Source organism: Alligator mississippiensis, chromosome 5 (genome assembly GCF_030867095.1).
Source record: "Alligator mississippiensis isolate rAllMis1 chromosome 5, rAllMis1, whole genome shotgun sequence".
Taxonomy (NCBI): domain Eukaryota; kingdom Metazoa; phylum Chordata; order Crocodylia; family Alligatoridae; genus Alligator; species Alligator mississippiensis.
Genome location: NC_081828.1, coordinates 79,078,958 through 79,102,628, shown reverse-complemented (window position 1 = coordinate 79,102,628; position 23,671 = coordinate 79,078,958). Strand labels below are relative to the sequence as shown.

Below are 23,671 nucleotides of genomic sequence, written 5' to 3'. Positions count from 1 at the left end.
TGGGTGCATCTACACAAGCAATTAAGTCAAAGCAAAATAAACTCTGGTACGTATTGCTCTAGAGTTTATTACTTCCTGGGTGCCGTGTTTACAGGTGTGTTGGGGGAGTAGCACCTTGAGCCAGGTCAGAGCAGCTCCAGCTGGCAGGGGGCCTGAGTGGTTAGCCTGTCAGGTGGGGCTGCTCTGACCCAGCTCAACATGCTGTAGAGGGGCTGAATGGGGCATGAGAGTGCTCCAGTGCAGGGCTAGCCTGCAGATAGCCCCCAAACTGAAGCACCTTTGTGCTCCAGCCAGCACTTCCAGCATCTACAAGTGCATTGCTGTGGAGTGAAAAACTACACAGCACGATAGTACTAAATACAAGTACTATCCTGCAGTGAAGTTAATTAGTTTACTCCTGCCAAATAGCATTGCATGTATAGAAACAAGACATTGACTGTGGAGCTAGTTAGTCAACTCCGCAGTAAACGTCTCACATAGGTGTGCCCTGAAGCACATTGTCTGGTGCTGTACTTGAGCAATATGCTTGTTGTTACCATTTATGCTTCATCTCTGGGAGAAACAGACTCCCATACTCAAGACAAATTTTAATGGTTCAGAAACTCTCTTGCCACAACAGTTCTTCTTGTTGTGCATTTTAGAGAGGCCTATATTCTAATCCCACTGGTATCACAGTAAATCCTGAATCAAGCCATATTTACTTTCATGATGTTACAGTGCATTTGCTTTAGAATGACAGGCCAGGTTTTAATTCTGATTACATAAATTGGGACTTGATCTCACTGACCTCTGTGCAATTACAACAGCATAAATTAGCTTTGAACTTTAGTGCATACTGTTTTTCATACAAGGATCAAAAATTGCTTTATGGACCTTAAACAAACCTCATAATACTCTTGTGTGGTACATTAGCTACTTCAAAACCTTCTGCTAAGGGAGGGAAGCAGAGGGAAGTAAACAAAGGTAAAGGATTAGATTCTGCTCTCAGTTAGCCCACTGTAAATGCCTACCCTTGAGCAAGAATAAAATCTGAGCAATGACTTGAGTGATTGAAGACCACACAGCAAGTCAGTTGCATATTTGGAATAGAACCAAGAAGTGCTGCTTGAGAGTTTCCAGCAATTACCGCTAGACAACACTTTCTCTCTTGAACTTTACAACTGGCATTTCTTTATAATGCCAAAACTACAGACTAAATATTCCTACCAAGCACTGGGACAGTCAGGATTGGATCAGTCTTTGCAGCCAAGACATATTTTTTTCTCCAGGACAAGATATTCTAAGGAGATGCAATAATCTGCAGTGCCTTGTCTGATAACAACATTAACTAAGGTTTTACAAATGTTCACTTGGACCTAATGCCCATCTCCAAGTTGTGGCACATTTCGTTTTAGGGCAATTGGTGACTGTCAGCTCAAGAGCATGCACTTTAGTAAACCTAAATCAGTGATTCTCAACCAGGCATCTGAAGAACCCTGGGGTACAGTTTTGGACTCCACATTTTAAAAAGGATGTAGAGAAGCTAGTGTGAGGGTCCAGAGGCAGGCAGCAAAAAGGATAAGAGCTTGGAAGGCAAGTCATATGAGCTGAGGTGGAAAGAAAAAACATGTTCACTTTGTGGATAAGGTGATTAGGAGGGGCATGAGAGCAGTTTTCAAATAGCTGAGGGATTGCTGTAAAGAAGAGGGAGAACATCTTTTTTCCATTGCAGCAGAGAGCAGGACACAGACCAATAGCTTGAAGTTGCACCGAAGTAGATTTAGACTGAGATCAGGAAATATCTTAGCTATGGGTGACTGGTACCACCTTAGTCGGGGGGGCATGTGCCCCCCACAGCGACCGGGGGGAGGGTCCACCAATCTCGCTGACCAGGGGGGTGGGTCCCCACATGGCAAAACTTATCGACTGGTGAGCAGGCGCACTGCTCCCGCGAGTGACCACAGCAGTCCCGGACGTGGCCGTGGCGCTTCCAGAAGTGGTCGCGGCCTACATCCGGTGCTCCCACTCCCCAGCCGGTGCTCACGGGGGGGGGCACTGGCACTCCCACCTGCCCCCCCTACCCACTGCCTAAGCAGGGAGCCTGGCCAGTCAGGGGGTACACCAGCATTCTCATGGGGTGCACATGGACCCCCGTGAATTCCCTATGCATTGCCACTGGTCTTCACTGTTAGGACAGCGAGGCAGTGAAACAGACTATGTAGGGGAGTTATGGAATCTCCACCATTGGAAGTTTCAAGTAGCGGCTGTATAAACATTGGTCAGGGATGATCTAGGAGTAGCTGTCTGGAATGCTCTGTAAAAAGCAACAGGAGCCCCTGCACTCCCAAATAGGTCACTGGGAGATAATGTGAATAGCTCTACAGCCTAGAGCAGGTGAATAATTATCTCACTTGGAGGGTGGTGAAGCACTGGAATGGGTTGCATAGAGAGATCATGGACTCTCCATCCATGGAGGTTTTTAAGGCCTGGCTCAACAAAGCCCTGGATGGAATGATCCAGTTCAGGGATGTCCAACCTTTTTGAATGTGGAGCCAGATCACAAACTTTTTATCACCCAGTGGGCCAGCGAGCCATATTCAAAAACCTCGCAGGAAGTGACATCACATCAGGAAGTGATGTCATGTGACTATTGACACCAATGAAGTTGCAGGAAGTGACAATGAAATGGGTCTGCTCTGCACACGAACTTACCCTCTGCCTCCGTCCGCCCCAGGCCAGCCCAGAGGCACCCCCAGCTCTGCATGGGAACTCACCCCGTGCCTCCATCCACCCCAGCCCGGCCCCGAGGCACCACCAGCTCTGTGTGGGAACTTACCCTATGCCTCCATCCACCCCGGCCCGGACCTGAGGCACCTCCAGCTCTTCTCGATTGGTACAGAGGGTGGGAAGGTTCTCTTTCTCTGTAGTGGGGGGCATGGCTTTTTTCCTTGGATTTTTTAGGTGCATTTTCAAACCCTTGCAGTGGTGAGACACACAGTCCTTGTCCTCCTGCTTTATCTGTGGCGAGTTAGGGTGCTTTTGGTGTTTTTGGACAATATGCCTTGTAGCTGGGCCGCAGAGTTGATTGCATTATTTTAGGAATAGCTTAAACAAGGAGTTGAATGGAATGGTTTGGATAGGCATGATGATGCTTGGAGCAGGGGGCTGGACAAGGTGATCTCCAGATGTTCTTTCCAGTCCTACTTTTCTATGATTCTCTAATCCTTTTAAGGGTGCATAATATTAGCACTGATAGGTGTACAAACGCCTACACATGATTTACAAGATACAACCCCGAGATTTAAAATAGGAATGCATAGTGCCAAAAACATTCTGACTTGTTGTGGTCTTTCTGAGTTCTTTACAACCAAAAAACAGCCATATTTTTCCATAGTCAAGGAATAAGTGAAAGCTAAGATTAGGCATTTCTGAGGGTTTCTTGAGTCTAACAATAGTGCCTTGATTCTGAAAAGGTTGAGAATCACTGAGATAGATTGATAGAGATTATATGCTCTAGGACTCTGCCCCCACATCATCTCACAGCAATGACAATCTCAGCACCTCACTCCCCAATTGGTTAAAGACAGTGACCCAATTTTCTGGCCATTTAAACAAAAAAGTATTCAATTAAGCATGTTTTGTTTTCTTTATTGGTCTCCCTTTGGGCTTGTGGCCTAGAAGCCTCTTCCTAACCTTTGAGATATAGCTAGGTTATTGCCATCTCACTGGGAGCACTGTGGTCAGTTTTAGCCCCCATGGTTTTAGAAGAAAGTAGACAGATAGGAAAGAGTTTAGCACAGAGCAATGAAATGATAAGGGGCCTGGGAAGCAAGAATTATTAGCAAAGTCTGAAAGAACTAGGGTTATTTAGTCAGGAGAGGAGAAGGCTCAGTGAGGATCCAATAACAGTCTTCAAACACCTGAAGGATGATTACAGAGATGATGGAGACTGGCTTTTCTCTGTGGTCACAGGGGACAGGACTAAGAGCAATGGTCTCAGGCTGCAGTACAGAAAATTTAAGATGGAGATTAGGGGGAATTTAGAAAGAACTTTCGACGGAGGGAGAAATTGTGGGATCTGTATTCCTGGAAACTTCCAAGAGCAGGTTGGACAGACATTTGGTTGGGATGGTTTATTTAGGGATGATGCTCCTGTGAGCAGGGTGCTTGCCTAGGTGACCGCATGAGGTCCCTTCCAGTCCTATTTTCCTTTGAACTTTGGCTTGCATTGTACAGTTTCATTTTGGCAACGTGCAAAAATATTAAATATTCTTAAACTGGATCCTCTCCTGTCACAACCACAGACAACATAGTACTATAGACCCTTGGGTGTAGAGAGACAGCCTGGTTGACACCAGAACAGCTGTAGCTGGTAGAGGATGAACAATGTTCTTTGATGTGGTACTCACCTGCCCTGAGCATATGACCATCATTTCCTTTTCAGCAGTCTTCTATACATCTGCTGACTCCTGAATGAAATGAGGCAAGGGTCCTATGGACAACAGTGTTATTTGTCACTCGACACCCATTCACTGCATGAGTGCTGTCCAACCTGTTCATTGAATGAGGCTGAAACCACAGGGAACAAATAAAGTTACCCTGTGATTAAAAACTGTGCCAGAATAAATTTGTCCAAGGGAGTTGAATTATGATTACACAGGCAACCGTAACCCTGCATTTCCTAATTTTCAAGTGCTTACTTTTTCAACCATACTGTTCTCTTTCATGTAATACTTTTATTTAATTATATACCTATAATTGGGACAGCCATGCCAGATTGAATTCACCTGATCTCTGAAGCTAGGCAACACATCATGTGGCTAGTACTTGGATGGGAGATCACCTTGGAGTCTTATTGATGGCACTAGGGTGCCATTGATGTAAATCAAGTTGTTGAACACCTGGCAAAGTATTAGACAAAAGAAACTGAATGAGTCACTTGCTAGCCTTTGCTTGACTTCATCATCACTGATACACAGGAAGGAAGGGAAGGATACCATTTTTAAACATTGATAATGTGCTTGGTTCTATAAGAGGAACAGGTATGTAAAGTTTCTGTCTTGAAGAGCCTACAGTCTCAGTAGAATCTGTTAGGAAAGTGGCCTGATTCTCCTCAGTATGGCAAAACACCATACTTCCTTGTTCCCATTGCCAACAAAGTTAGATGAATGGCCAGAGATTATGGGGCATCCCAGCTAGTATACAGTTGCTAGGGAGCACAAGGGAATTCTTCAAGAGAGCTGAATTTCTTGGAGTGAAAATGAAAATCAAGTTTATTGCCAGTCTGCAGCATAGTAGCATTTACAACATACATATAAAAACCCTGGTGTCCTGTGGACTCTTATGTTCATATGGCCTACTTACATGAGTTAGGACTATGAATTTTAAAAAAAATAACATAAATCTTACTTGATGACTTTATATGACCCAAATCCAAGCTATTTTTTTTCTTTTTTAAAATCTCAAGCAGAAAAATGCAGAGTTTAGCACAAAGAGGTGCTTTATAAGAATGGCAGTTCTTCTACTTATAAGTGGCAGAAACTAAGGAAGAAGAAAATTACCTTTTGGTCCTGCTCTTGGCTTTCTTCTGTCCACCTTTTAACTGTATTCTCTGTTTAGTATTTTGCTGTCTCGAGACATTGTCATTTTTGAATGTGCTAAGAATTGTAGGCTTATCAACAATTTTTAAACACTTGCAAGCTTTTGAGCATAAAGGGTCACTTTATGCTAAATTAAAACAAACTGAATAATCATCAATTCAAAACAGAGGTTCTTTTGTTCCACAAAGCTGTTGCTGTGAGCATTAATGCAGGAATATAACTTGATCACAGGAAACAAGAAAGCTTTGTAGTTTGCATATTTTTTTCCTTATGAATGCAGTCCTTTTCCTAGTGGTCACAAAAGCATCACTTGATTTCTCACCAGCATTAGAAATGAGATAATCTTTTCATGTTAACATTTAGTGATGCACAATTAATAAGCTACTATTATGTAATGTGCATGCTTTTCTGAAATACCTTTATTACGACTGATTTTTAGTAGAGTGGGTTAGCACTGGCAAGACTGTTTTTTAGTAGAGTGGATTAGCATTGGTAAAACTGGTAGTGGTGTGATATCTCAGTAGAAATGAGTTAGACTTAGTCAAAGCAGTCTTGGGAGTGATTGGGCTAGTTTCAGAAAGAGAACAGAAAAGATTCATACAACTGCTGTGCTGGTCATGGTGTGAGCTGCTCAGGTCAGCATGGAGCTCATCCCTAAATATTGGTCCAGGTTTCCCACTCACCAAAGGTAACCACTCTGCCGCTCCTGCCAGAGGTTGGAGGTGCTGGCAGTGAAAGGGTAAAATGGATAAGGAGGTGTCCAGTATCAAAACAAAACTAGGCAGAGTAACTGCTACAGGTCCCTGGACCACTAGCAGCTACTTCTGGCTGTCAGCTTCATTCCAGATATTACATACCCATTTTATATATTCCTGTACACACATATCTATACTTATAGTTAAAGCAAGCTAGCTTACCACTGTTTTTACTACACAAATAAATGAAACACTGCCATAGAGCCTTGATGTTTGCTCAACAAGCAAAGGAAGTGGCTTTGGAAGCAGAGGCTGCAGAGGGGACCCATGCTGCTCTTTTTTCTAAAGGGCGAGTGTGACATCCACAAGGCAGTGGAACAATTGCCCTTTTTTTCTGGCACTGTCAGTGAAATCATCACCGGTTCTGGCCTCATAGCAAACCAGCAGCTGCTCATTTCTCCCAGCTGGACTTGAGTCAGTATTATACAAATGGTGAGAATGCAAAACAAGGAAGAGTAACCAGTGCAAGGAAGCCTTATCACGCACCACTGCAAATAACAAACCTGGCTACAAGTCTCCTTTTAGGTTGCAGGGGATATCAAGCATCATTCTATTCCCTGCTGAAGCATGTTCCTAAGTGAGACATAGAGCAAGAGCATGGAAAATGCTGGAGAAACTGCTATATGAGCAATGCAAAATAAGTTGGTGTTACACAACATACCACAGGCCATAGAGAGATAACAGTTTTTGTAACTATTTTATCAGCAAACTAAGGATATTTGGGTCTCTTACTGAAGGCCAACTCTAGAAACTAGTCATGTTTCATAAATGCAATTGTCCTGATCTGACAAGAAGGTTTTCTCAGTATTATTACACTCTCCATGAAAGAAAACAGGATATTAAAAAAAAAGAAAAAAAAAAGGAATACATCAGTTGTTCATAGTAATACTCCCAAATCTGTTTGCCTACTTTGGTACACACGTGGGCTGTGTATAGCCAACCACAACACAAGCTAAGTACAGAGGTTCAAAACACCCGAGGCAAAATCGATCAATCTTTGCAGTTTTTTCTAAACTGTGTAGATTGAACTGGTAACAAACTAAACTGATGTTCAGTGTTTGGGTAGTCAAAACAGGCAGAAACCTGCACAGGCCCAGGCCAGGAGCCTGGGAGCACTGAAGTATACCATCCATCGTGGCCAGGCTGCATAAAGGTGCTGAACCCAACTCAGTGGCAGCCCAGGCCTGATTGGCAGCCAGGGTCTGTTGAATGCAGAGGGAAAGCACCCACCTAGGGTCTTCCACCCTGCCCCCAGCTGGGCTGGGCTCAATCCAGCCCCATCCCTTCTGCAGCTGTTTGCCTCCAAGAGGCAAGAGAAGGGTGTGTGGGAGGGCAGCGCATCCATCCCCACCCACACTGGCCCCTCCAGCTAGGGGTGCCCCACATGGTAGGGCAGCACCCACCAGTGGGGAAAGGGACTTTTCTCCCCTCTGCAGCTTGAGTTGAGCTGGAATTGCCCGAACCTCACCCCTCCTCAGCCATCACCTCTCTGAGGGGCAGTGGGGGTGAAAGGTAGGAATGTATCCCACTGGTCCAGCACCAGCCTCCCCAGCCAGGGTCTGCCTGGTATGGGGAGAAAGCACTCACTTTGAGGTGGGGGTTCACTTCTCTGCAGCTCAGAACCTGGCTGGGATCACCCCAGCCCCACTCCTTCCCTAACCAGATGGCCAAGAAGGCGTGAGGCTGAGGCAATCCCAGCCTAGATTGAACTGCAGGAGGGTGGGGGAGAATGAAAAGCCCCATGGTGGGTACTTTCCCCTCTATGATGGGCAGAGATCAGCTGGTGCAGCGGGGCAGTGTGTTCCAACCCCCTGCTCCTCCCATGTTATACAACCATCCCTCTTGGAGGTGATGGCTGGGGAAGGGACGGGGCCGGGGCAATCCCACCTGGGCTCAAGCTGCAGGGGGGAAGGGGTTAAAAGCCACCCAGTGGATGCTTTCCCCTCTAAGCCGGGCAGATGTTGGTTGGGCAGGCTGCTGCAGGGTTTGGAGGGGGTGGTTCTCACCCCCTGCCCCACCTCCCGTCCCTCTTGGAAGCAGAGGGCTGGGAAAAGGGTGGGGCTGGGTTGATCCCAGCCTGGCTCGAACTGTGAGGGAGTGGGTACTTTTGCCCCCAACACCAGGCAGACCTTGGCTGGCGGGGGTGTTCTCCCCCTCCCCCTGCCCCTCTGGAAGGTGTGGGTCTGGACCGATCCCAACCTGGCTCAGAGCTGCAGGACGGCAGGCATAAAGCTCCAGGGTTGGGACTTCCCCTCTCCCCCTCAGACCCCAGCTCGGGGAGTGATTGCGAGGAGGGAATGGAGTGGGATATGCTTCCCCCCTCTAAGAGGTAGAGGCTGGGGAGTGGGTGGCACTGAATTGATCCCTGCTTGGCTCATTGGGCTGCAAGGAGGGGAGTAAAAAGCCCCCATCACAGGGGTTTTCCTCCTTTTGCTGACAGTGTGGAGCTAGGGGGAGCTGGGTGTCTGTTCTCCTGACCCCGGCCTGCTAGGCTGACAGGCACAGGCAGGAAGCAGGTTGGGGAGCTGAGACTTTAGTGCCTCAGCTCTGTGACAGCTGGGGGCAGGGCCAGCCTTGCTCCATTGGAGCAGACAGCACAGCCCAGGGCTACAAAACATCCTGGGATGCTGGCAGACTGAGTTAACTTGAATTGGGAAGGGATCTGGGACAGAAGTCCCATAAACTGGTTTAACCTAAATCAGTTAAGTCTGATACTACATCGAATCAGGTTTCTCTTAAACTGATTTTGGCCATTTTGAAAGCAGTTTACGTGCACTGAACTTCTGTTCTGTTACAGGTTTAAACCAGTTTCCAATCACTTAAACTAGTTTATGTGCAATTTCTGTCCCTAGTCACAATGATCTGATTGTGTCAGTGATAAATAGTATTCATTCACTTTATTCTGAAACATGCTTCTAAATGTCTTCCCTTATATACAAGATAAACTCTCTCCCTTTCTTTTCCTGTATGAACTAAAAGTAGCGGTCCATTCTCTGAATTAATAAGACTTAAGTACTGTTAACATTGACCTGAGTAACATGAGACCTGTGCTGCTGATTCCCATACTGTCTGTCCACTACTCAGAGACATCTCTGAACAAAACTGTCTGGAACTGAACACCCAAATTTGGAAAAGTTTTGGACCCATGTTTTGTGATCCAAGCCCATCTCTACCTCCAACTAATTCACACTGTGTGGGGACTGGGAGGAGTGCGTTCAGTTTATAAATTCAAATCCTCAGTGTGCAGGAAACAATGTCAGGGATCTGGCTGGGCTGGTCTTCTTTGCTCTTGGGCATGGTTTTGCTCTACTAAATTACGCCAAAACTAAAGGCTCTTCTACTCCCACAAAGTGCATAAAGTTCTCTCATGCACAGTCTTACACAAAGTTTCACAAAAGAATGTTTTTAGTAAAGCACTGACATGTGCCATTTTCTTGCCTCTCAGAGAGGGATAGGAAGTTACTCTGCAACACACCTTGGGTTTTGCATTGGAGACTTTTTCTTTTTTCATTTTGGTTTTTAACAAATCCCTTCCAAGACTATTTAAGACTACCACACCAAGACTGGTGCACCCGGATGATTCATAAACTGAAATATAACCCAGATAGGATTTCCTGCCCTACAGATATACTCCATGGGCGGGAACCTACAAATATCTCTTCTCATTTCCCCCAAGTGATGCAGGGACTATACTGCCTTAAGCAGGGGGTTGAACTAGATCAGGGATGTTCAACTGCATCCAGCCCAAGACAGGTTAATGTGTGGTCCATAGGTTCCCACCTGGCTGCCATTCCCCTCATTGCTCCTGCTGATGTGGTGGCTATGGTCTCGGGCTCAGGGCAGCATGGTTGGAGGGAACCTCTTAAGCCCAGTGCCCACATAGTGGCACCAACCGGGGGACCATGGTGACTTCATGGCACAGCTTGGCAGGAAGTTTGTGCTGTTTGTGGGGTGTATGGCCCCTGCAGTACACAGCTCATGTGGTATTTGGCCAGTATGGCCCTGGCATCTCAGAAGTTGGAGAGCCTTGGATTAGATAACCTCATGAGGTTCTTTCAGACCCTACTATTCTCTGATTCTATGCTAGGAGGATTAGGATGAGGAAGTTTATCTCTGACATGAGTCATAATTTTTTTAATATGCTTGGCTTCTAGGGGGGGCTCTTCTATCTGTGAGTCAAGCTGAGATGCAGCATCTGCAGTGGGGCTTTCCATCAGTAGAGACTGTATCAGGAAAACTCAATTTTGTTCCCTTGTAATCCTCTCCCATGTATTATAGTCCCTAATTGCCCTAGGACAGAAAGCATCTGATCTGGATTGTTAGTGGGATAAAAGATGAGGCCTACTTAGTACAAAGTCAATTTGATCCTCTCAACATTATAACTGATTTGTTGTGGTTTACTTAATAGTGGGCACAGCTACATGTTCATTAATGCATTGTAGTTACCATGCATTAAGTTTAGTACTTGTATAACCAAGTACTAAATTAATCCACAGTAACTGGCATTACTGTGCAGTAGTGCTGGCACATGCTTTTTTAGTGACGCTACTGTACAGTAGCCTAATAATACTGTGCAGTAGCATATTAGCGCTGTTTGTGTTGTGACAAGCTACTGTGCAGTATTATTAAGCTACTGTGAGTTAGCATCTCATGTAGACATGTCCATTGTGTATTCAAGCTTCGACTTTATTGTATCTCTCAGTTTTTATACCGTTGCTCCATTTTTATCCATTTGCAATGATAATAATAAATGGAAAAGCTCAGTCATGAGGGAGCAAGTGCCACTACTTGGTTAATGTGAATTTCTAGTTACCTTAAACACAGATATATGACACTCAAGAACTGTGGTTACAGAAACACACTAGAGGATACTACTTGTCTTTGTGCTAATGAACAAGCAGCCTAGAAATGGGTGAGTTTTAATTTTAAAAGATGATTTATTTCCTTATAAAAGGATTTTAGGTTTTTAACAAAAGTGAGAAATGCAGAATTCATTCTCAACTGTCTTGAAAACTTCATTTTCTGATAAATCTAGGAGTCCCTGGCCAGAAGTTTTATTCCTAATGTGAAAATAAGATTAAGCCATAGTGATGAACCCAGCAACTTTGTACATGAATTCTGATCATGGCCAGCACTCACCACTTTGCTAATAATATGCTAGTTGCATGTGTGTCATGGATTTGATTTTTTAGTGGGGCTGTGGGGACATTTTTTAGAATAGTTGTTCATTTCTGGATAGCAATAGAGAGAAGAGACATCTCAGAGAATGGGTTATTAGTCACCTTGGGAGGGCAAGCCCCAGGGATCTCACTAAGTAGCTGCTGTCATTGCCAACATGAATATAATATTTTCTTGCACGATGTTGGGAAATGTTATGACCATGAGAATCAAAAGAGATTCTACATTTTTAGTACACAAAAAAGCTGGAATATCATGCAATATCAGGGAGGAAAAAAAAAATCCCCAGAAATGCATGCTGTAAATGTCTGGCACGGTGTCAAGCAATAACCTAACTAGACAGGTACAAATGAAAGAAACATGGAAAGGGCCCAGACCTATTTAGAATGAATGACTCATGACTCTCTTCAAAGCAGCAAATCAACAAAAACAACATTTAGGCTTTGTTCAATCGATATGGCAGTTTCTAAATTGGAAAAGAAAATAATAATTTGTTCTCCAAAAGTGAGCAATTGCATTAGTTTTTTTTAACGAAATATATAGTTATATGTTACTTAAAAGTGCATTTAAGTACGCTGATAGACAAATACTTTGTATAATACCTATTTATTACTGAGTTGAAGTAGGCACTCTTCAGGTTGCTATATTAGATATATGACAATTCTATATTGTGTGTGTGTATACACACACATATACACATATATATATTTAATGTGTGTGCATACACACACATACACATATACCTGCAATGTTTTGCAGTATGCTGATAGACAAATACTTTGTACTTGCTTAGTGCTCAGCAAGTTTTGGTATAACACTGAGTGGGTGGGTGCAGGGGGGTGGGGTGGGGAGAAGTGGCAGTGGTGGGCAGGAAAGCGGGAAAATGGCAACTGTAGGCAGGGAGGCAAGTGGCAGTGAGTGGACAGGTGGGCATGAGTGGGGGACCCACACCGGTGCCCTGGGGTGAGGGCTGGCGTGGGGCCTGGGCTGGCAGGGTCTCAATGGAGCCAGGCTGGGCTGCACCAGCAGGAAGAGGAGGGAGCCAGCCTGGAGTGACCACGACAGTGGCCATGACCACAGCTCCCACTCACTGCCCAGAATGGAGGGGACCAACAGCACTGCCTCCATGGCCCATGCCTAGGCAGGAGGCAATGGCACCCCGGTAATGAATTCTATTTATTTACATTAATTCCTATGGGGAAATGGGTTTTGCTTAACGTGGTTCCACTTAACACTCAGTTTTTCTGGAACTAATTAAGAGCATTAAGCAGGGGTTGCCAGTATATATAATATGACAGTTCTATAATGTGTGTGTGCATAATGTATATTTTAGAATATATTAATTATGTATTCTTGAAAAACATTATACTTTTCTAAAATATATTACTGGTATATGCTATTAAGCTTTCACTTGCATTTCTATATTGAAAGTATTTTCAGTTGGATAGACATGTTAAAAAGGCAAATTGTTTTAATATTATTTTACATTAAGGATTTTTTTTCATGATTATAGATTATGAAAAGTTTTACACACATACACAGCACACATACACAGCACATTGATTGGCAACCATTATGCCAAATGCTGCTTTCAGGTGTGGGTGTGTCTACATGTGCAATTAATTAGAAGCAATAAACTCTGGAGCAGTTTGAGCTGCAGTAAACTGCTAGCAGGCACACCATCTACACATACTCCTGGGACAGCAGCAATTTGAACGAGGGTGGAGCAGTTTATGCCAGGATCACTGCTACTCTGCTCTGTCCCAGGATCCTGGTTGCAGCAGTGGGTGGCAGAGGGGCTGTGGCAGTAAGAAGCAGCGGTGGTGAGAAGTGGTGGGTGGGTGGGCGTGAGTGCAGGGCCCGTGTCAGTGCCCGGGGTGGCAGAAGCATGGGGCCTGGGTTGGCACTGCTGATGGGTGGGGGGGGTGGGGAGAAGCGGCGAGTGGGTGGGTGGGCAGGCAGGTGTGAGCACGGGGCCTGAGCCAGTGCCTGGAGCCAGGGGCAGCAGAAGCGTAGGGCCTGGGCTGGCATGTGGGGCCAGAGCGGCCATTGGGTGGGAGGGTGGGGAGAAAAGGTGGTGGCGACAAGTGGCGGTGGGTGGGCGGGTGGGTGGGTGTGAGTGAGGTTCCCATGCTGGTACGTGGGGCCAGAACAGCCAGAGGGTGGGGAGGAGACAGTGGCAACAAAAAGCGGCAGTAACTAGTTATCTCTATTTACATTAATTCCTGTGGGAAAATGGGTTTCGCTTAGCGCGGTTCTGCTTAATGCTCAGTTTTCCTGGAACCAATTAAGAGCGCTAAGCAGGGGTTGCCTGTAATGGAGTTATTATTGTACAGGCTACAATAGAGAAGAATCAGGATAATTTCATTGGTAATAATAAGTATTTGAGATTGAGCAGGCATTCATTTGCTGTATGCATTTTAAAAATTAGGACCAAAGTTTTGAAACATGTATTGCAGTGTCTTGAGGTTAAAAACTTCTTAAGCCAAATATCCATCAGAAATCAATTTTTATACATCCAAATGACAAACCCCTGATAATAGGAATTAAGGACTCAGTCTGCTCCCACTGAAATCACCAGATTTTTGCCATTAACTTAAATGGAAGTCACATCAGACCCTTCTAGAAGATAAATTGAAGGGCTATGAGCACACCCTTATTTAAAAAACCCATAAGCAGAAGATTAATTTGGTATGAGATAGCTGTTCAGTGTTACAGAGTCAATTAGTGTAATGAAATGTTAGTGTAAATCCATCACAGCCAATTACGACATATTAAAGATAATATTGTCTCTTCAGTGTTCTTACAAACCTAAAGTAATTTGCCTTTAGGCAGTAAATGATCTGCTATTGTATGTGAGCTTTAGGCTGTATCTCAGTCACTCCTCACATATATACATTTAAAGGAAGCTGCTTAATTCATTTAAATGCAAGTTGCAAAGCAAAAAGATTACAACTTTATTATTTTTATAGGATTCTTCCCTACTTCAGTAGTGTGTGGTAAATGCGGAAATGTAAACAACGTCCCTCTTGTTTATTCTCTCATTCTCCCTCTACGGGGAGAATTGTGTACAGTGAAATGTCTTGTTTTCTTGGGCCACCGATAGATGTTGAATTAAAGGTGTGATGGGTTCTGATCCATGATCCTAACAATTGTACCTCCTGCCATGTTACACGTGTATGGCAAGATGTGTGATTTTGGGATCAGGACCAGACTCCAATTGCACCCTACTTGCCAATACAGGGGGAGCCCATGATTAAGAACCTCGGCTCCTTCTGCACTGGCAGAGGTGCCCAGTGATTAGCTGATTATCACCTGGCTCTGGGGACTCAACCGGCGGACTGAAGCCCTTTTGTAAGGTTTGACCTAGAAACTACTATGCAAAGCCTAAGCAAAAGTGAATGTTGTGTGTCGAATGCCCATCTGCAATGATAAGGGGCAGACAGTCTTAGATAGAGGAAGCTTGAAAACAAAAAACAGAATCAGAGGTACTGGAGCAAAGAGCTCATTAAAATACTAAAAATCACACCCCGAGGCGGGGAAGATATATGCTAATGGAACATATATGTACGTTAATGAGATACATAGCTAAAACACAGGTATAGAGACATGCTCAGTAAAGAGCTCCTTGCGTCACTCCTTTATAACCAATTAGCAAACAAGGATGCTTATGAAGATTCAACCTCTGGTATATAAGGGGCTAAGTATTGAATGTGCTTGTGCTTGTCTTGGGAGATTATTCCGCTTGCACCTTTTATTGCTAGCAATAAATCATTTTTATACTTTCACCCCTGGTATCTTTATTGGCCTTTGCATACCGGGCACGAACCCAGACTTGAGCTGGGGCCCAACACTTTGAGCCAAGTGTTGAACAGCTAATTGGTGGCAACATAGGGACCATGCCGGAGCTCGAATAGGTCTTATCTGTTTGAAGATCTTATCTTCCCTTTGGGGGCTGCTGCTGATCAGTTGCTTGATGGCTGGCAGGGACTTTACCAAGGCCCATTTGAGCCCCAGTGTGGTCCGCCCTGCCACACATTCATTTTAAGACATGATAGAAACCAGCCATTTATTTTTTTGTATAATAATTTTGTGGCTGTTTTTGCTTTTTGTTGCATCATTAATTGCCTGAATTTGTGGCTGGGTTACACTTTAAAATGTGATTAACTGGTTTATTGCATCTTAAGTTTAACATTTGCCAGGGGCTTTTGGGGCTTGTTGCTTGCTTTCTTATTTTTAAATGTATATGTGGATTGCTATTTAGCAAAAGTAAAGAGTGGGATTTTTTTTGAACCTTTGAATTGTTGTGTGTCCCTGAAGAAGTGAACTGGAAATCCTGTATATCCGTAAGGTTAGAGTTACTTGGGTTTGTGGGGTCTCAGCCCTAGTTCTGAAGGTTCATTGCTGTGAAGGACTAGCAGATATAAATCTGTGCCCAAGGAGGGTGCCAAAAAGGCTAACAAGAAAGATGGTACAGTAGTGAAACTAAAGAGCACAGGCGCCCAGTGCTGGGGGACCCAAGGCTGCTGAGTTGGGTGTATTTCTACCCTAGAGCCTCTCAGGCTCTCTGATTTTTAAGACCAAGCATTGAAACCCGATTTCTTTCGTCTGCTTTTAAGGAAATTCTATTCCAGGCACACATAGCTGACCTGATTTCCCTAGGCTACAGCTATCCCTGTCTCTGAGCACTCCCACTTGAAAGGGATCTATCAAGCTTTAATGGCAGCTCTATTTTCCCGGTTTGGAAGGCACATGACACAGGCCTGACACATGTCTGATTCCATATACACTAAGGCATTCACTGATATAACAATTTAGTAACTTCAACCAGAATTCATAAATTGAAATGTGTACCTTTAACTTTATAATCACACTAAACAGCAAAGAGAAAGTATACATGCTTAAGTCAGCCTAAATATTCCTGCTGAACACAATCATGATGCATCTGCAAACAGGGAACTGGGATACGGTAATTCTGAATGAGGTATCAAGAGCTTTGGAAATTTGTTGTTGTCAAAGGATAAAATTCTTCCATCACTCTCCATTAGCTTCAAGGACTGTATTCAAATTGTTGAACTGATGGTAAAGATTAATTGATGGTGATAGACTAGCACAATTTATTATGCATAACTAAATATACATGGAACTAGAATTAACAGGTAAAAACAAGAGGGTGCTTCTTCACTGGGGAATTTGGAGTAAATTATCCCGTTAGAAGTAGCAAAGATGGAAGTGGTCACGTAAACAGGACTCTGGTATTTCTACCCTTTGCTGTGTAACCCTATGATATTGTGATTAAAAAATGCCTGCCGGCATTGTGATCACCAACGGAGCTTTGCTGGTGCTGAATTATGCATTCTAATTTGCCTAAAATATGTCTATAGCAGCAAATATTCATCACTGACAAGGTACGTTTTCATAGGATGGACCCAAGCTTTAGGGCCAAGCCCTCGAATAAACAGTACAGTGAGTAGAATGGAGAGGTTGCCTGTTGCATTCTTTTCTCCATGAACATTGCCTATGTAGGGTAGAGCAGAAGGGAACATAGCCTTCTTAGAAGACAGTGAAGAGATGGACACACTCTGAAAGCTTCAGATTGTGCCCTTGTGGAGTCATAAAGGGGACTCACCTGTTGGTCCTCCATGCCTCCTAATATTCTCATGAATATGAGAGAGAATTCCTACTCTTTTAGTTCTTGTCTAGACTACGAAAATGCACTGTGTTAAAATGTATTAACTAACAAACTTTCAAAAACACTGCTAAAATACCACAAAGTCCTTAATGTGGATAAGGCTCAAAGTACCCCAAGTTCATCCATACTGAAACATGGCAGTCCTTGCCTTGATTAAAAGCAAAGCTGTATTTAGCACTGTTTTAGGGCCTTGTTACATGTTGCACTTTGAGTTGCTCAAATGTTGATCAATGTTAGTGGTAGCTTGAGTTTGGAGCAGTCACACCTTAAGGATAAAACCCTTCTCTGACTGCCCCCGATTTGCACAGCTGTGACTTGCCACTAGAGGTCTGGCAAGCAGGGGATGGATTAGGAGCTACAGCTGTGATTTGCCACTAAAGAGCTGGTGAACCAGGACAGATTTCGATGCCTACTATAAGTGGGGGTGTGTGACAGATGGGTTGGGGATGCAGGAACATGAAGCTGGGAGGCAGAAAGTTAATGGGACGGGGGTAATGAAATAGGAGTTGGAAGGGAAATGGGGGTAGGGAATGGGTGGTAAAATGAAGGAAGTCAGCCACTGAAGGAAAAATAAAACGAAGCACAAATAAATGAATAAAGAGAAAGTAAATTAAAGGTCTCATGTTTTAATAATTTGGGATTGGGGTATGGAGGGTGCTGGCCATGCTTTCTGGGGTGACTGGAAGGTAGGAGTGGTGAGGTACTCTTGAGGGAGCTACTGCCTTGGGAAGGAAGCCCAAGCTCAGGGGGATCCAATCTGGCCACCTACCTTGTATCCTCCCCACCCCCTTAGATCCCACTCCCAGATCTGTCCTTGACCTGCAACCTGGCTAGCTGGCATGTATTTTGCAGGCTGTTTGCATGGAGTTGCACCTATGCAGGTGGGAAGATCACACACTCAGGGGTGGGAGGGGCAGTTGCTTTGACACCAGAACTGCCCCTTGAGCAGTAGAGTTCACGGGGTGGAAAGTTTGTCCACACAGAACAGGAGGGTGGGCGAGGGAACATTGCATCCTGAGATGCTGGAGGACTGCAATTGGGGTGGCTTATATGTGGGGAATGGCCACACATTAATGGAACATGAGCTGGGTAGCATGGATCAGAGATGAACCTCCCTTGGAGTGGTTTAACTGTAAGCTGTCTAAAGTATGCTTAAAATTACTTTCAGGTGTTAATGTGTGGACAATTCAGAGGTTAAGAGCTCATGGAGCAACCTAAAATTAATGTGCAACAAGGCCCTTAGTTAGAAGAGAGTCAATACATTTCCTGACAGGATGCATTTTTCCAATGTGGGCACAAGGTAGCTTACATGATGGGGAGGACTGGCAGTAACAAGAGAAAGGCCTTTTTTCTTATATACCTAAAAACCCCACACATCAGCGTCCTAGAGGGCAGGATACAACCCTTTGTGGATTCATTAGGCACAGTTTCAGCTATTTAAATGAGAGAATCTAAAGGTAAAAACAAAAAGGATCCTAACATTTTGTTCTATGCACTGCACCTCAAAGAACCTCAAAGGTCTTGATCTTGAAATGTCACTGGGCAGACATGTCCAAATAAATATGCTTCAGGAAGAATGGTAACCTTTAATAGAGAGATATAAGCACATCTTAAACTTACATGCTGTCTTTAGTACAAATAAAATGTATTCAAATAGAAACAAATCCAATACTGCAGCTGGTGTTTAATGATACTTCATTTACATAACAAAAGACTGAATTGAGTGTTTATGGAACTAGTAGAAGATTGAGAGGAAGAAGATTGCTTTACTTTCACATGCTGCCACTAAAAAGCCTTTGTTTCTGTACATGGTTCCTGATGCCTTATCTTTTCAGTAACAAGATCTAAGAAACATAACCTGAGATGGGTACCTAATTTATTAAATACAACCCAACTTAGGCTCACTACTGCAGACTTAGCAAAATATACTTCAGGGTGACATTCCTCAATGGACAGAAGATGAGGAAGAGACCTTAAATCCAATTTAAGTTTTATTTTGAAATTTTAAGAGGGACTTGATGAGGGATTTTCATGTTGCCCATCTGCCTGACTGTTGGACATCAGTGGTCAGAGAAGCACAGCAGGAGAGTCAATATAATCTTGTCATCAGTGGTGTCAAAGGCTGCCAATAGATTTACTCAAAGCAACACGGATGACTTTTCAGCATCCACTGTTAAATCTGATTATCCACCCCAGGTCACAGCATTGCCCTGTCAGAGTCCAATGAATCTGCAAATTCTGCTAAATACCTCGTCATAAGGACACGAGAAAGGCAAGGATCCACCACAGATGCACTATTCATACCATCTTTGTGCCATATTCAAACACAAAAGCTCAACTGGTTGGAGACATTTGAAATGTCTGACTTGCTGGGGAATGTCTAGTTGTCTCTAGGTACATTTATACATGTGCTCTAGGAGTGGGATGGGGGTGCTTTAATTAGAGTGGCTCTGAGACCCACTCTAATTAAAGCACCCAACGTGTCATGTGTCAGCATCCCCACACTGAAAAATGGCAGCGGGGGCTCCTTAACTAAGGCTCATCAAACGAGCTTTAATTTAAGCGCCCCTGCAGCCGTTTTTCAGCTCATGGAAGCTGATACACATGACACTCGAGTCTGCTGGAGCGCAGTAATTATCACGCTCCAGAAGACTCGATTAATCAAGTCTGCTCCGATGCATTGTAATTTCAGTGCATTGGAACAGCTTTGCTGAACATGTATAGGCACACTAAATTTTCTTGTTGTGCTCCTGAATCTACCGCAAAACTGTAGTAACAAAGCACTTTGTTTCACCAAGTCTTAAATACTAAAATAGACAATAATTTACAGAGTTAAAACCAGCTTGGGACTTGTCAGTTTCATTTAAATTTTTGTAACAAGACTGCGATCCGTTCCTCTTGTGGCAATGAGCCCTCCAAAGGTTTTTCCTTAGTCAGCTCAAGGTTCTAAATAACAGGAGCTTCCCAAACAGACTGTTAATCACCCTGCTTTCAGAAGTTCAGGCCACCAAGTTTTTACTAGAGCTAAGTACAGACGTTCAAAAAGCCTGAGGCAGAACTCATCTAAGTTGCATGGTTTTCTGTATAGTTTACATCAGTAGCGAACAGAACATGCATTCAGCTTCTGTTTGGGGGAGGGGGGCAACACTTAGATTGGGTTCTACCATTTTTAAACCAGTCTATGTGTGCCAAACTTATGTTTTGTTACAGGTATAGACTGGTTTTGTGTGCTGAACTTTTGTCTGTTACAAGTATAGTCTGGGTTCCCATTGCTTATACTGGTAAAAGTCTAATGATTGTACCTAGCATAGCAGACCAGCAGAGCTATTACTTGTGTACTCCAGCACTGAAACGATTAAGGAAGCTATGCAACAAGTAGAATACAGACCACCAGACATTTTTTGCCATTGTATTCTCATACAACTTGGGTATACGTCTAGATGAGTGCACTTGTGTGCTTCGTGGCACCTCAAAGGCTTTTGAGGTGCCACAAAATGCATGTGGCACACAGAAAAATGGGTTTCTGTGCTGCATATTTGCAGTGCAGAGCCAAAATTAGGTACCAGGAAATTCTGGTATTTACAAAAAAGGGTATTAAAAAATGTAGGGTGGTGCATGTGGCTGTAGTGTGCGCCACCTGAAACTGGAGCTTGGCTGGCCAGAATCATGCTCTGGCTGCCAGCCAGGCTCTGTGTGCCCGGATTACTGCTGCTGCAGCCCAACAGGGCCCCCAGGTAAGGCTGCTTTCCTCACACCCGGGATCCCAGCTCTCCTACCCCACCCAGGGCAATTTGCTGGACACCAGAGAGTGCATGCAGGGGCATTCCCTGGGGATAAGTAGCAGTGGCATAACTATGTGCTGCTGCTATTTGTCCCTGGGGAAATGCACATGCACACTCATTTGGATGTGCCTCCTGAGGCTGGCAAAAAATAACACTTTATTTTAATAATTCTTTTCTCTTTTCATTGAGCTGTCCTTTACTGATTCTTTGCTTTGATGCATTTACAAACAATTGGCTACAATAGGGACTTACAGCACCATCAAGCTAAAAGCCAAAATTATAATATTGTAAGTTTTAAGGCTTCTGTGACTATAGGAAATAATACCAGGAATGAACCACTTGTTAAAGAACTCTAACATTTACCCTTTTTTGCTTACAGCCAGCTGAGAACAAACCCTTGCCCAATCTGTGCTTATGGAAAACATACCCTAATTATATTTACTTTTAAAAATCCTTATTGCAATTTTGTGTGGTCTGTGTAACCATTGTTGGGCTATAGAAATATTTTGATTCACCCAGGTTACTATACCTCTTTCTTTTATGCTGAATAGGAGCATACCTGCAGCACCACATTACTGCTGGGGGATGTTTGGTAGTGACCTTAAGAATAGTAATAATATACCATTACAATATTAATTTTGCTCGTGTAAGAGGACCTGATGGCTTAGATCAGGAATGTCCAATGGACTGTATGTAACCCCTAGGCTCTGGCCCGGTTGCTACTTCTCCTTGCCTCCATTTGCTCCTGCACCCCAGCCAGGAAAGGGCTGGAGTGCCCAAGCTATGAGTATAGCAAAGAAGGGAGCTGGGCTGCCTATACTGCAGGTGGATGGTGTGTGCAGGTGAAAGAGGGGGGCAGGTGTTGCACCTGGGATGGGGGAAGACCAGCTGTGCTGGGGTGGGGAAAGGTGGGGGGCTGCTGACATGGTATGTGCAGCTGGGAGAAAAGGGGAGCAAGGGTGCCTGCACAGTGTGTACAGTGGCGGGGAGGGGAGAGCACTGTGTTGCCCATACAGAATGTGACCCCCATGGCATGTGGCCTCCTGCTGCCCAGATGTTTGGTGTAAATCAGGGGTGTTAATCAGATATGGCCTGTGGACTGGATTTAGTCTGTGGAACCACAACATTTGGCCTATGGTGTTGGCCCTGGGTCTGAATTGACCCACACAGCACATGCAGTGCTTGCTGGACTGACCCCTTCTTTTCATCCTCTTTTTGTGACTCAGTATATGGTGGCATGTTACAAAAGCAGATGCATTAATGGATTTTAGGACTTCAAGGGAGTGGAACAGAATGCTACTTACACATCTGTGTCCAGTTAGACGCCCAATAGGTGGAATAGAATCTAGTCTGAAGTTGCAGGAGAAAATGTGGGATAATAAAATGTGAAGGGTGCTGGGCTGGAAGTCAAGAGGCTTGGTTTCATTCCCAGCTCAGCCACTGACCCACTGGGTGCCCACTGGCAAGTCACTTCATTGTTCTGTCAGTTTCCCTACTTGGGCTAGGGGCAGACATTCAAAAACCCTGAGACTGAATTGATTCACTCTTTGCAGGTTAGTTTAAGCTGCACAGCTTAAACTGATTAATAACTGGACAGACATTCTCTGTTAAATCAGCAAATGCAGGCACATGCCTGCAGTGGCTCAAGCCAGAAGCTGGGGGGTACTAGGGCATGCTTGCCAACACTGCCAAGGCTCTCACCCCTCCCTGCTGCAGTGGAGGGGGCATGGCCAGGCACCAGCCTGGGGCTAGCAGGACACACAGAATGCCAGTCACCAGCCGGGAAGGGGGGGGCTGCTGCCAGACTGAGGAGTGGGGATGGGAAAAAGTCCATTCTCTGAAGGAAGCATCTATTGAACACAGCAATTTGCAAAGCATACAACAGGTAACTACCAAAAATCTTTGCCTAGGTTAAGATATAGCCCAGTAAAACACAACATACAGCATACACAACTTAGTCTAACTTAAAATGTAAAGCAGGAAGACAAGAGAAAGCCTTGCATAAGCCCTACTAATCCTGAGGGCAGAGTGTCTCCTTATTGCCAGGCATTCAGAAAGAGTTTGTTTAGGTTTTACAGGTTATGCTTTATAACATAAATGTAAGTCTCTGCATTCTTTCACTTGCAACTTCCCTTAACTCCATCTCCAGCACATATGTGTGGCAAAGACCTGACAATCATCAACACTTCCCATCTCTCAGTCTGGTCCTGAAGGTCTTGCTCTGGGCTCACAGGTGCAGGTCTTGGATCTGCATGCAGGGAACTAGCTTGCCTCTCTCCCTTGCTCTGGGACTGCTGTGGAATTAATCCCCTCCCTGGCTGCAGGCAAGCTGGACAGAGGGAGGAATTAAATTCCATCTCTGCCTGACTGCAGGAAAGCACTGGAGGTGCGCCTGGGGCTGGCAAACCCCAGCTGCAGTTTGCAGGGTTTGCCAGCAGGGATGGAGGGGCAGGGGATGGAGGAAGGAATTTGCCTCAGGGGCCGTGACAGGCCAGCACCTGGCCACGCCCCATCCCTTCTCTGGCTAGAGAGCAGAGGGGAGGGGCCAGCCCAGCTCTCTGTAGCAGTGCCCAGCCCAGACAGCATGCCGGGATGCTAGGGGTCTCTGATTTAACTTAAACCATCAAGAGGTCTGGAACAGACATAAACCAGTTTGAGCCAAATTAGTTAAATCTCATACTACAT

At 44.5% G+C, this 23,671-nt stretch overlaps 1 protein-coding gene across 11 annotated transcripts in view; it reads right to left on the bottom strand.

The window, feature by feature from the left end:
- The window catches only part of LOC102558349 (poly(rC)-binding protein 3), a 929,340-nt gene that overhangs the window by 148,813 nt on the left and 756,856 nt on the right, over positions 1–23,671 (bottom strand). The gene's annotated exons all lie outside the window — the stretch shown is intronic.